This window comes from Pinus tabuliformis, chromosome 8 (assembly GCF_031772625.1).
Source record: "Pinus tabuliformis cultivar Carrire ecotype Pingquan chromosome 8, CPIR1, whole genome shotgun sequence".
Taxonomy (NCBI): Eukaryota; Viridiplantae; Streptophyta; class Pinopsida; order Pinales; family Pinaceae; genus Pinus; species Pinus tabuliformis.
The window spans coordinates 287,185,770-287,198,285 of record NC_142294.1 but is presented as its reverse complement, the minus strand read 5'-3'; positions in this window follow the sequence as shown (position 1 = coordinate 287,198,285).

Sequence of the window (12,516 nt, the reverse complement as noted above, 5' to 3'; positions counted from 1 at the left end):
CCGAGACAGTCCCGTAGACTTCGGGGCAAGTCTCTTGAGATTGTTACCGTGGCCGATTTGTTGAGGAAGTCCCGTAGACTTCGGGGCGAACCTCCTGAAGAGGTTTCGGGTCATTACGAGGGTTTGAAAGTCCTTGTAACTCCTAGTGGCAGTAAAGTAGGTTCACCTGAAGAAGGAGAGTCGTCGTTGGTAGTCCATCCAGATTACCAAGGTCTAGAAACAGGTTATAATCCCAAAGCTGTTGCAGTTTCTGATCTTGCTGGTAGTTTTTCATCTACTAGTGATATAGGCAAAGAACCTGAAATATCTGAACCTGTTACTCCAACTTCTAGTGCACCTAATTCACCTAGGGTAGAAAGAGTCATCACCGAAAATCTTCCTGCTGGATTGATAGCTATTGAAGAACTTTCTCCAGAGGAAGAATTTTGCGTCTCTATTCTTGAAGATCAACCTACTATTGATCTAAGGGAGCGTGAATCCATCTTTTACAGTCCTCCTAGAAGTACTACTTGGTACCTTTCGTTAACCAATTATTTAGACAACTCAGGGATAAGTTTTTCTCCACCTCGTACTCCTTTTCCACCTGGAGGTATTTATACTCCTGTAAATATGTTTGGTCAGTCGTCCGTGTTCACTCAATCTCCTGAATCTTTCTTGTACGGCGGTCCTTCTATTCCCTCTGGGTATCAATCACTTTCTGGTACTTTTGCGGGAGCATCTCCTCAACTCATTGAACATGGGTTATTAGCTGGAAACAATGGTAATAAACTGTTGGGTGTAGGATACATTTACATGATGTCAGGTTCACTTCCCGGTTCTCAACCTCAAGGTGGCCAATTACCGCCTGGGGGGCAGACTCAATTAACGCCTGGGGGGCAACCTCAAGGTACACAAATTGTGTCCGGGGGGCAACCTCAAGGACAGTATGTACCCATAGTACAATACATTCCTCAAGGTCAACCCCAGCCTCAATATGTACCCCAAGGTCAACCTCAGTATCAATTTATAGCTCAAGGTCAACCCCAGTATTAGTATTTACCTCAAGGGTATCAACCTCAAGGTCAATACTCGAGTCAAGGTTATCAACCACCTCAAGGTCAATCTTATGTTCAAGGTACGGGAACTGTACCTTTCAATTATCAATCCTACCCTCAATCCGGTTATGGATCTCAATATCCTCAACCTGTCATGGGTCAATACCCCAGAATGAACATAGTGTGGGATCCATCGCAAGTTCAACAGGTATTGCAGCCAAGCGTACAGTTTTCATCTCAAGCTGGACAACCCTTAGTTGCTGGTTCATCCCAGAAACCAGTCCAGTCTAATGTTAAAACTTCTGTACCTTCGGTAGTTACTCAGTCGCCAATTGCACCTAGTACTCCATCTCAAACGACTGCTGCAACTACCGCAACATCTGTTCCTTCCTCCACACTTACTTCTGGAGTATCGACAGCTCCATTTTCTACTGTCTCTGCAACTACTCCTCAGACATCTTTACCATTGTCTGGATCCACGATTCAAACTACGGTTCAGATGCCTGTAGGACAGCCTGGTTTAAGTACGGTTGTCACTAGTCAACCACAATTCACTTATCAACTGTACCAGGGACAGTACCAATACGGGCCTGCTGTCCAACAGCCAGTTTACCAGTATCAACCGTATCCTGGGTACACTTATCAACAACCTCAGCAACCCCAGTACGGTCCAGTTAATCCTGGTTTTCCAGGAGGATACAATATCCCGAATGCGATACCTATTCCAAGTTTTCCTGGATATCCTCCTCCTGGGACTGGTCTTGTGACACAGAGTTTTAGGGATCCTAATCGGCAGTTACCATTTATCACAACTTTGGATTTACCGGACTTGTCGCGCCTAACGAACGATCCAATAAATTATCTTCCGTTCTGGCCGCCAATGCCAAATAAGTTGCCAAGTGACATTCCCAAGTTCGAAGGTAAGTCTGGAGAGGATCCGTCCAATCATGTGATGACTTACCACCTCTGGTGTGCTTCAAATTCCATCTCGGATGATTCGATCCGCTTACGTCTTTTTCAGCGTACGCTCATTGGTCTCGCGGCCAAGTGGTACATTGAGTTACCACGGGCCTCTTTTTACAATTTTAGTCAGTTAGCTACCTCGTTCCTAACTCATTTTCAGTTGCCGGTCAGATATTATAATGGTACGGAGCTACTAACTTCATTAAAACAGTCGACGTCCACTTATATTTCCGATCATATACATGAATGGAGACGTCGACGGCGATTAGTGAAAGTTTTTATCCCGGACCAAATCTTAGCTGAATGGTTTGTTAAATCATTATTACTGAAGATTACTGAAGACGTAGCTAAGGCCGGAGTAGTTACTGAGGAGCAAGTAATTGCTCAAGCGCAGTACCTTGGCTTATTTTACACTCAGTCAGGTACGTTACACGAAAAGATCCCAGATCTTCCAAAGTCAAATCAAATCGTTGCTGCTCCTTCGGGATCTCATGCTACTGATGGCATGATTGGTACGGTAAATACTAAAAGCAAGAAGAAGTCTTCAAAGAATTCTTCGCCCATTATAACCTTACCAGATTCCCCGACAGGAGAATCTTCTCCTGAAATTTCCGCTGATATTCACGCTGTAGAGTCATCTACGGCTAAATCAAAAAACGGTGGAAAGAAGAAAGGTAAGAAGAAGAGTAAAGCAGACAAGACTCTAAAGGAGAAAACAGAAAAGTCGGAAACCAGTGACGAAAAGCGCAAACCTAGATAACCTTGTCTTATTTGTGAAGAGGATCATTTTACAAGAGATTTCCCTCATCGGGCCGAGGTTGTGAAAATCGTCAAAGGTTCCCCAACTCCTGTTGTTTTGAAAGATCCATTTCCAAAGCAGGAGAGTAAGATGATAGGTTCTTCCTCGGGTGCCACTGAAGAACCCATATTGATGATGTCTCATGTAAGGATTGCGACTCGATCGCAAGATTATGGTAGTAAAAGTCCTGTTGATGGATCGAAAGAAGCCTAATCTTCTCATTCAAATCCATCAACCTCAGCTCCCAGTTCTGATCCACTACAGATCGAGAAACCTAACCTTGACTTAGTAATCAAACCGCCCGCCAAGGGTGTACTTCGAAGGTCTGCTTTCAATCCACATGTGAGAGCAGCCCAGAATTACAACATTGTTGAGGATTTAGCTGTTTCACCCTCAGCAATGTCGGCTTTAGAAGTGCTGCAATCATGCCCAGCACAGCGAAAATTACTTTTGTCGGCTATAGGAGCTGTTGATGTTCAGGACCCGAACCTAATAATCTTTGATTTAGAAAATAGTACATCGTGTTTGCTTCATCAGATGGCTTTCCAGATCCCAGTGATAGTCAAAAACATGCCTATTCGTCGGACTGTAATTGATGAGGGAGCTTCCACGTGTATTATGTCGATACAGTGCTGGAGATTGCTTGGTTCTCCTTCACTAAATCAATCCCCAAAAATTCTTAAGGCCTTTGATGGCCGTGGGTTCCATCCGTTTGGCATTCTACAGGATTTGCCTATAGGGGTCGAAGGAAAAACCGTTAGTCTAGATGTGGAGGTGGTTGATGCCCCTCTAGACTACAACCTTCTTTTGGGTTGAAGTTGGTCTTACGCTATGACAGTGGTCATTTCATCGGTCTTCAGAGTAATAAAGTTTCCACATAATGGAAAGATCGTAACTATAGACTAGCTGGCTTACTTTTCATCCGACCCAGCTTCTTCAGAGAGTATCCAGCATGTCAGTAAAACGACTACCCCTTATAAGGATGTTGGCGTAGGAGTAGTTAAAGATGCCTGTTTACTGGGAACTTTTCCTTTTCCTCCAGTCTTCGTTTGCATCTATTCATATGATTACTTCAGACAATATTATTTATGACGATCCTCAGATCGTTCCTTCTGAATCTGAGATAGACTCATTTGGTGATGTAATGCCTTTGAGTACATATGAAATTGCCTATGAAGCCATGCAGTCTTTTACCGACACGAGTTCAACCCAAATCGACCAAATGAATGTGGTCCATGAGGAATCCCTTTTCGCGTCAACCTCAGAGTTCATAACGTTTCCCGAAGTTGTGTCATCTGACGAACAACTTTGTGAAGTCCTGTGTGTAGATGATTTACCATGGGAAGATCTCCATCATAGATCTTCGTTTTTACCTGAGGATGGTCGTTTTGAAAACGATTTCTCATCAATATTTACAGCTGAATATGTCAAAGACGCTCAGAGTCCAATGAAACATCCTGATTCAGAGCTGAATTTGGGAAACATTTCTCGCACTATTCCCATTGACATTTCAGTCAAGCCCGGAATTGTTGAGCACATTCATATAGGTGCCTCGTGTTCAGATGACAAAATTCAAACATACAAGGCCCTATTTCAAGAATTCTGCGACGTGTTTGCCTGGTCTTACGAGGAAATGCCCAGAATTGATCCCGCCATTGTTTTCCATGAAATCAAGACTTACCCGGACGCTAAACCCGTCTGACAACGTTTGCGTCAGATTCACCCACGAAAAGCGGCTGCGATTAAAGCAGAAGTTGAGAAGCTGTTGAAAGCAGGTTTCATTTATCCGATCCCGTTAACGGATTGGGTATCGAACATTGTTCCGGTTAACAAAAAACAGGGAACAATAAGAATATTGGGGCGGACTTGGTTTTTCGTCGTTGCTTAACTCATGAGGAAGCAGAAAGGGTTTTGAATGACTGTCACTCTGGAGCGTGTGGCGGTCATATGTCTGGGTATGCCACAGCCCAAAAGATATTGCGCGCTGGCTACTTCTGGTCGTCTTTGTTTAAAGACTGTATTATTGCGGTCCGGAAATGCCACAACTGTCAAGTGTTTGATCGCAAGATGCGCGCACCACCTGCTCCTCTCCACCCTATAATTTCTATTGGTCCTTTCGCTAAATGGGGTATCAATTTTATTACATGTAACCCTCACTCGGCCGGGGGGCATGCGTATATCATTCTTGCGGTTGATTATTTTACTAAGTGGGCCGAGGCGATGCCTACATTCGAGGCAGACGGCAAGACAGCTGCGATTTTCGTATTCAATCACATTATTGCTAGGTTTGGTGTCCCACAAGCGATAATCACTGACCATGGGCGCCATTTTCGAAACATTATGATGACAGAACTTATAGGCCAGCTTGGTTTGCGTCACGATACCTCAACTCCTTATTATCCACAAGCCAATGGCCTGGTTGAGTCTATCAACAAAGTTTTAGTTATCATGATCTGACGAATCATTGGTATTCATCAGTCGAATTGGCACAACATGTTATTTTCCGCGCTTTGGGTGTACTGAACCTCAGTGAAAACATCAACAGGGTTCACTCCTTTCCAACTAGTTTATGGTTTGGAAGCAGTGTTGCCCATTGAATGCGAAATCCCGTCACTTCAAATGGCTGTCGAATTACTTCCAGCTACTTCCGAAGAGGAGAAGCGTTTATTATACTTAGCTCAATTAGATGAGACTCGACGTGACGCTGCATTGGCAATCGAGACTCACGCAAAACAGATGAAAGCTCAGTATGATCATAACGTGACCCCTCGAAATTTTTTAGAAGGAGACCTAATGCTATTATATGATCAAGCTAATGATAAATTAGGTGCTGGAGAATTCGTTCCTATGTGGCATGGGCCCTACATTCTCAAGCAAAAGATAGCAAAAGGGGCCTATGAGTTGGTAGATTTTGACGGGGACTCTTTGGGTAAGCCCAGAAATGGACTTTACCTAAAGAGGTATTATGCTTAAATGATGGGTATGGAGATTTAGTTAGGTTATTTTTTCTTTCTAGCTGGTGTGTTTGTTAGTATAGATAGTGTGCTTAGCTTAGAGAGTGTGCTTTTCGTCGTTATTCTGGCTTATTTTGGTTTTACTCTTGATATTGCAGATGTCGACGCCTCTCCAAACGTACATTGGATTTGCTGATGGTGCTTGTCGTAGTACATAGAATATCTCTTCCGCAGCTTGGGTTATCTATTCGCCGTCTGACGAGTTAGTTTCTATGCATGGAGTGAGCCTCGGTCAAACAACAAACAACATTGCAGAATGCAGTGCAGTGATTAAGTTATTGTCTGAATCTATTTCGTTTGGGATTCGGAGTTTGATAGTGAGGTTAGATTCTGAACTCGTTGTATTACAGCTTAATAGAGTTTATGCCATTAGAAATCCAGTGTTATTAAGGTTATTTTTGAGAGTGCGCCTCTTGGAACGTGAATTTGATTACATTGAATATCAGCATATTCCAAGGTCATTAAATACATTATCAGATGCAATTGCTTCTCGAATGTTAGACAGACATTTGCGATAATCATACATGTAAATTTAAAAACATTTCATCACACATGTTTAACAAGATAAGCCGGTAATAATGATATATATAGATAGGAGTGTGTCAAAAAATACATCATCTTTGATCATAGGTTGAAAAACACCTTATGATCGGCAAAAATGATAAGTACAAAAAACCAAAATGTCACATGTGTCTACAAGAAGTGACTAGCCAATCACTGGTGGTGCTCTCTATACGACACCACTGCACGCGCTACCCTACACAAGAACCTCCTAAAAGGTCCTGGGACTGCGACCACATAGCGCTGAAGTCTGATAGGAATATCATCTATAGTCGTCTCTGGTATGTCTGTCGTAAGACGCTCTAGGTCCTGTTCCAACTCAGCTAGGGTCTCTGCGGCCGCATCCTATGGGGCTGGTGCTGGTGCAACTGGTACTCTCCTCTCGAAAGGCCGGAGATTGGCCGGACGCTGTGGGCCTACATCTGCATTTTGAAAATTGTCACTGTCAGTTTTGAGACGATATAAAAACAAAAAAAGTAAATAATTTAAAAAACTTGTGGAAAATGAAGTACCTGTGTCGTCCCACTGTTCTCCCACTGGAAGAATCATGTCCAGATCTCCGCGAAAATCAACTCCAGCATACGGAAAATCCTGAATCAAGAAGACCTGGTTCTCTAACCAGTGAAAATACTCGGGTCTAAATTGGACAACCTCCGTGCCCTCATCAGGATGACAGGCCATCACCGCAACCCATCGCATCAACTTAGGCTCTCGGGGAAGCCCAGCCTCAACAGTGAGCTGCTGCGGGATCAACATCGGAACCCTCTCTAGGGAAAAACTCACAACTAAGAGCCCATAACCAAAAGTCTTCAGTTGCCCATTTTTTTCCCTAGTCAGTTGGCCCTTTAAATTGGCCAACACAGCATCGCACCAGTTGAAAATGGTGCCCCGATAGCAGTCAATCGCCATCCACATTTGGGACCCGGTGGCAATATGCAAAGCGGCAGTGCCGCAAAGTCTGGTAACTGTAAAGGCAATTACCATAAGTTCAGGTAGGGATATATTTCTCATTTCTATCCCCTTATCCTGGTTTTGGTTATTACACCACTCTAGCCGGAGGCTAGCAATGGACTGGCCACCCGGCCTAGTCCCGGACAGAGTCAATTGTTCGCCCCTCTTGGGCAAACCAGTGAGAAAGTAAATATCAGAGGGCTCTATCTCGAGCTGGTGCCCTCCAATGTAGAAACACTGATCCTGAACGTTCCACCTTTCGACCAGCCACTCTAGAAAGCGCACCTGGGCCCTCATGCCAGGTATGGCCCAGTATTTGTAAAGACCGCATGCCTTCAAAGCATCAATGGAAGGTTGATGATTAATCGCGGCCAGATCAACATCTTCGTGCTCCCTCTCGCGCCAATCAAGCATGGTGAGCAATCTACACACCATAAAACATCTGTTAGAGTCCATAAAATTGAAATTTTTTGGTTCATTTTGGAGAAATTGGAGTTTAAAATTCTACTCCGCGGTGTACGCAGCTAGCCCTTTAGAGATAGGGCGTATGTATGCACCTTCTCTTAAGGCAAGCTGCGTACACTCGACATTTTCCAAATGGAGGAAATGTCGGGGTATGCAGGTCACCCATGGGGCACCTGCGTACCCCGAAAAGCAGACCTTGAAACCCCCAAGGCCTCCAAAAAATAAATCTAAAGCCTAAAAACGAATTCTAAATGGATGGAAATGCAAGAGAGGATGTTGTAGAATACCTGATGAGACGGCGTTCGGTTTCGACGGTCGGATTCTCCGCAACGACCATGGGAAGTTTCTTGCCAAAAGCCCTTTTTCTCTCCTCAACAGTGAAATGGTAAAAGCCCTTTTTATAGGTTTTTTGAGTAAATGAATGTTAAATTTGTTTATTTTCCACCATGAAAAGGTATTTTTCAAAGTATTTTTATCTATATTAAACAGGTATGAGTAATGTGTTGGTTTTTGTGCAGGATAAAAGGATTTTCAGGGAAAATTGTCATTTTTCACATACAAAAACATCAGAGTCATCTTTTAAGCCCTTTTCTGACTCCTAAAACATGAAAATATTGCCGAGAGTTTCTTTTACACTCGTTAAAATGGAATTAAAAGACGGTCCCCTTATAGCCCTTTTTCTGACCGTAAAAACAGGAAAAGGTTGCCGGATTTTTGTGGTTTCAAATTCGATACTGGAAATAAAATGACGTGTCCTTGATCGCTTTTTACTTTTCAGGTCAAAGACACTAATCATGAAAGTACTCCTTGGTCGTAAGATCAAGAGGTTCTCTCAAGTATTATTTTATACTTTTTCGGGCTTGGGAGACACAACTTTACGAAAAAGTTCAACCTGGAGTCTTCTTAAGTTTTTCAGACTCTCTAAAAATGAAAAACGTCGAGTTTCTCCTATACTGGACTCGTTAAAATTTCACAGTAAAGGAACTGTTCGATTACAAATAGGAACGGACCACTCCTTCTTAGGGTTCGAATCAAAACTAAGTTGGACTCATCCGAAGGATGAGCTTATAATCAAGCATATGTTATCCTCCTCAAGCTTGTAAAAAATAAAGAGGTACTTGCCAGAAATGGTGGGGGAAAAGAGAGAAAAATGAGCCTATTTGTTATCCTTTGTCTCAGAAGAAGCCTTATTACCACTCTTGAACACGACACTTTGCATTCACCTGGGTTGGGAAATCCTTTGCCTCACAGTTGATCAAACCACATTGAAAGTTTTCAGCCGGGTATTAACTTTGGGTCAAATGTCACCAAGCCATTTGTTGTGTCGTTATGTGTTCAAGAGGTCTCTGCATATAAACCATTCATCTGCAAAATACCCGTCATCCATCTTGACCATCCCTGAGTCAGTCCTTACAGCTACATTTCTTCAACTTGATTTCGTGTTGTGGGCTTGCCTGCAACGGGTCGCTTTCTATCGACATCAACACATTATCTAGAAAGATGACCTAGGAATCGTCAGTACCTTGAAATCTGCATGCATCAATGGCAGGTTTCTCGCCTTTGACGACGGTTTACATCATTGACTTTCGATCGAAGGATTCCGTGAAATGTTCGACATCAACTCATTCATTCACATCTCATGGATTGTACTGGGTACTTTGAGAACCATTGACATCACAGGTGGTCTCTCTCACGCTTGTTAACAGTTTACATCATTGACTGGTAATCAAGTGGTTTCTACCATGTTCAACATCAACTCATTTATTCGCATGGATAGAATCGTACCTTTTCGGGAAGTAGAAATGAAGACCCTGGATCTAGTTTCCACCATCCAGGTTGCGAGGAGTTTTGTATTCATTATATAGTAGACTAATCATAAACAGATGGTTGCGCCCATACTTTGTCTACAAAGTCTATGATTATGATGTACTACAAAATCATTCCTGTATCAGAGCAGTAGATAGTTAATTAGTTAAAGTTTTCAATCTGAGTATGGGAATGCCTACCTCAGCGATGATATGATCTTATATATGTATTTTGTGTTGAATACTTGCAGGTTCCGACTGGGCTCTCCAGAAGATAATCCTTGAAATGATAAAGTACTTCACCCTTCCTAGATGATATGAAACCCTTATCTACTACAGGCTTCGCACTTTAGGGGGCAATCTGTTACACTAAAATTTGTCACCATGACTATTTGCAGTTAGTATGGCTCCATCGACTGTCATACTATCCTCCTTGGCAAGTCTCATACCTCTGCTCTCCATGTCAAACTCCAAGAATGAGAGAAAGTCTTTAAAAATCTATATATCTCTCGGTACGCAGTTTCTCTTAGCCTTACCTGCGTGTACGCACTCCAAGTTCACAACTCCTGCGTACTTGTACGCTCTGTCTGTAAAGCAATGGGTGCGTACTCCTGTAAAGGTCAAAAGGCGCAAGTTTCACTCCAAAAAAGTTACTTGTGGTCATTTCTAGAGCATTCTAGAAGCTTGTTTGGCGTGTATGGAGCGCCTCCAGATGGTTCATGTATCCCTATCAAAGAGTAACTTATTCCATCAAGAGGGGAGCTATCCCATCCAAAGAGGGGCTTATCCCATTGATGGTGGACCTAAATAACTTCCTCTAGAGCACTATAAATACAGGCATTGGGCCAGAGGAAGGGGAGGTTGAAAGCTGAACATTCCTAAGGGTAGATGCTTCTGGAATTAGGACTCCCTTGTAAAGCTTGAGAGGAGAGATTCCCATCCTTTCCTAGCCTTATTTGGAAGTGGGTGAGCTGATCAAAGTAAAGGAAAACTCTTGCTGGACCCTAGGAGGGACCTGCACAACACCAAGGCTCAGGTTGTAATGGTTTCTTTTGTTTCCACTTAATACAAATGAACTCATTTTTCTCAACAGATTGTTATTCATGATTTGTTTCATATACTCCTTGGTCTGTATGATGGATATGTATTATTTTATGAGTTTATCAGGTGTTATTTAATCTTTTGGCTTGTTAGTGAATGCAGGTTTCGAAGAGAAGGAGGAGCTCATCTGGATCGGCGAGGCTCGACTACTACAAAGCGTTGGACTAAAGGTATGTTAAAATCACCTGATTACTTGTATTCTCAATGCATGTTTAGAGAAAGGTAGTGTTTATTTGTCTTGTTTGTCACTAGAAAGCCTTTGCTTCTAGGGAGGTCGGTTTTTTCCGCATTATCGACTCTTTCCGCATGACAATCGGTCATGTAGAATCCCTCTGAGTCTTCTTTTCAATTCCACAATTCTAAACCAATTTGGACTCTTCAAGACAAAGTTATGCCCAATCTCTCACAATGACCAATTTATGGACTAGTTCAGTAGAGCGAACTTGTATGACATACCACGTATCATTATTTCCTCATTCGGCTCTAAAATTGATATACATAAAACTATAGTATGTGCAATATCTACCACTTTTTACAGAATTCTAATCCTCTTCTTAGAGAGAGAGTTATAACGATTTTCCCAAGGTCACTTCTTTGCGATGAAATGTAGAAGCCTACAAAAACCTTAACTTCCAAAAATCATATCTCCGAAAATATAGTGAAAAAACAACTTAAATTAGGTCATGACTTTCATCAGGATTTCGAATCCAATGGGTTTTAATTTCAAAATCTAAAACTTCACATAAATGAAGTTATAGTGAAAATGCCATGATCACTAGATTTGGAGGATATATGAGATTTTTTTTTATAGAGTTGAGAGGGGCTTCTATAGAGAATGTTGGAGGGATTTTAGGAGCTTAAAAAATTATTAATTAATGAACATTCAATGACCAAAACCAATTATGAGTGCCATGCCACAACTCCATAGGGTTTTAGCCCACTAACTAGGGTTACTAACTTCAAACATGAATAACTCTCAAACCGTGAAGAATTACTTGGCGTGCCATATATCAACAGAAACATCTCAATGAGTAGAATCTATCTAGACTCAAAATAGAGTAAGTTGTCGAGTCAAAATTCTCTTACAAGATCAAGGTAGTCCCTTTTGCTGCTTGGGTTGAAATCAATGACAACCTCAAATCATCTTTAGATCAATAGTAGCCTCTTATTATAATTGTTAGTGTAGCCTCCTTATTGTTATTGTTGCATCCACGTAGTCCCCATATTTTTATTATTGTGTCCCATAGAAGCCCACTATTTTTATTCTTGTGCACTCACATTATTATTGTTATGTAGGCTCTGATTATATTATGACCCCTTAGACTCTTATATATAGAAAGGATGACTTTTCATTTGTATAATACAAGAATTGTTCATTTATATAATGTAAAGGAAGTTTCCCCATCAAAGAGGATACTTTTTGAGTCGGTTATCTATCTTTTCATGAGTCAGTTGCATAATGTTATGAAACCAACTCACAAAAAGATAGAAGAAAGAGATAAACACCTTAGAATTAAGCCTCTTCAAGGGGGAAACCTCCTTTACATTACACAAATGAATAATTCTTGGATGATACAAATGACAAGTCCTCCTTTCCATATATAGGAGTCTAAGGGGTCATAATATAATCAGAGCTGACATAGCAATAATAATGTAAGGGCACAATAATAAAAATATGGGGACTACATGGGCACAACAATATAATAAGTGGGTTGTACTAATAACAATATGGGGTTACACTAGTAGTATAGGGACCTAACATAGCCCTCTCCTTCAAAAAGTGTTGTCCTGAATGCTTGAGTAGTCCTGTATGCTTTTGTATA